At 39.7% G+C, this 2,262-nt stretch overlaps 1 non-coding gene across 1 annotated transcript; it reads right to left on the bottom strand.

The window, feature by feature from the left end:
• Positions 1-1,801: 1,801 nt before the first annotated feature.
• On the bottom strand, positions 1,802-1,906 carry LOC141568432 (U6 spliceosomal RNA). The gene has a single exon (XR_012491548.1). It is a non-coding gene; the product is annotated as a U6 spliceosomal RNA (small nuclear RNA).
• Between the last annotated feature and the right edge of the window lie 356 nt (positions 1,907-2,262).

Here is a 2,262-nt window from a genome sequence, read left to right as displayed (position 1 = left end):
TCTGTGAATCTCATACATCATACCAGAAAAGTGATTCAAACCAATCATACTTGCCTGTAAACAGCCGAAACAGAAAGTCCCATGATGTCTTAACAATGGTGGGATGTGCCTCCTTAGGGACAGGTCTCTCATGCTGAAACTTAATTGTAGGGTGAAAGGGGAGAGCTGATATTATCGCTCTCATGACTTCTTTCACAATCAGGTGAGAGGGAAAAGTCAGAGTCAGCAGTGGCTTTTCCCTGGCAGGGGGAAGGGGAGGCAAGGCCCCTTCCCAGATCTTCCAAAGCAGCTCATTGGGGGTACCCACACGGGCTTGAGTTGTTCCCCCCCCCTCCTCGGGGAATCTTACTCATCATTGGCTGCAAACCATCTTTTCGGGACAAGACAGAGAGACATGAGGTGTAAAACATGAAGATAAAACAAAGTCCCAGAAAGTCACAGTCTCACAGACCCTTCTTTCCTCAAGGAAAGACACAAGGGGATAGTTGGCTAGGCTGCTGTGTGACAACAATTCTATCTTTAGTTTTCTGGTAAGCCTGTGTCTCCAGTGTTTCTTTGCTTTTTTTGTGGATTATTTCTGTGTGGTGGTATGCTATGATGTTTCCCTCTGTTTCTTCTTTTATTACGTTATATAGTTCAGTTCTGGATTTTTTTTTAAGTGGTTACCATTAAGTTTATGTAAAAGAAAGTTTCATATTTAAAGTATTCCATTTTCTTCAGTTTACTTTTTCCAATCCATTTTCCGGGTCAGGCCTTTACTCTGCCCCTTTTTATGTTTTGGTTGTCACAAATTATCCCTATTTATGCTGGTGGAATAGCCTCCTTCAGTATTTCTTGTAGCACAGGTAGTGTGTTAGAAAATTCCCTCAGCTTCTGTATGTCTGGAAAGGTCTTTATTCCTCCTTCATATCCAAAGGATATATTTGCTGGATATATTTTTCTTGGCTCATAATTTCTCTCTTTCAATAGTTTGAATATTTGACTTACCTCACTCCTGGCTTGTAGAGTTTCTTCTGAAAAATCTGATGATAATCTAATGGCTTTTCTTTGTAGGTTACAGTCTTCTTTTCTCTGGCTGCCTTGAGGATTTTTTGTTTGTCGTTAATTTTTGACAGCTTCGATACAGTGTGCCTTGGAGAAGGGGTTGAGGTAATTAAGTGTTCTACTTGCTTCTTTGATTCAAGGACCCAGTTTTTTCCACAAGTTTGGGAAGTTCTCATCGACTATTTGTTTGAATATACTCTCTGTTTCCTTTTCCCTTTCTTCTCCTTCTGGTATGCCCATTATTCTTATATTGCTCTTTCCGATGGAGTCAAAAAGTTCTTGTAGAGTTCTTTCATTTCTTTTAAGTCTCAAGTCTCTTTCTTCTTCTATTTGTGTCATTTCCAGATTTCTATCTTCGATGTCACTGATTCTTTCCTCCATCTGGTCAACTCTACTAAGCCGGCTATTTCATTCTTCATTTCTTTTATTGAGTTCTTAATCTCCAGAAATTCTATTTGGTCTTTTTAAAAATTTCAATCTCTTTGGTAAAATCTTCATTTTGTTTTTTGATTGTGTTTCTGAGTTCATTAAACTGACTGTCTGTGTTTTCTTGCAGCTCATTGAGTTTTCTCAAAACTGCAATGTTGAATTCTGTGTCATTTAAGTCACATAGCTCCATGTCTTTAAGTTCATTTTCTGGAGACTTTTCATTTTCTTCCTGAGTTGTCGTGTCACCTTGGTTATTCATGGCAATTAATGATTTATTATTTCTCCTCTTAGACATCTACAGAAGTGGGTTCTGCAACAGTTTGATAGAAAAAATATGGAATGCTTCATGAATTTGCATGTCATTCTTGTGCAGGGCCATGCTAATCTTCTTGTATCATTCCAATTTTAGTATATGTACTGCCGAAGTGAGCACAATAACAACCATTTTTATGATATCCAGTAATATTTTGTTTTTTGTTGTTTCTTTCTGTCCTTTAATAAGTTTTATTGGGGATCAGTGTGTTTCTCCAGGGCCCATCAGCTCTAAGTTGTTGTCCTTCAATCTAGTTGTGGAGGGCGCAGCTCAGCTCCAAGTCCAGTTGCCGTTTTCAATCTTTAGTTGCAGGGGGCGCAGCCCACCATCCAATGTGGGAATTAAACTGGCAACCTTGTTGTTAAGAGCTCACACTCTAACCAACTGAGCCATCCAGCTGCCCTTCTGGCAGCTCAGCAGGAGCTCACTGTCTTCAATCTAGTTGTGGAGGGCGCAGCTCACTGGCCCATGTGGGA

The sequence above is a fragment of the Rhinolophus sinicus genome, chromosome 13 (assembly GCF_057876585.1).
Source record: "Rhinolophus sinicus isolate RSI-liver-muscle chromosome 13, RSI-T2T, whole genome shotgun sequence".
NCBI classification, from domain to species: Eukaryota; Metazoa; Chordata; class Mammalia; order Chiroptera; family Rhinolophidae; genus Rhinolophus; species Rhinolophus sinicus.
Note: the sequence above shows the minus strand (reverse complement) of the source record. Positions and strands in the feature narration are given on the sequence as shown.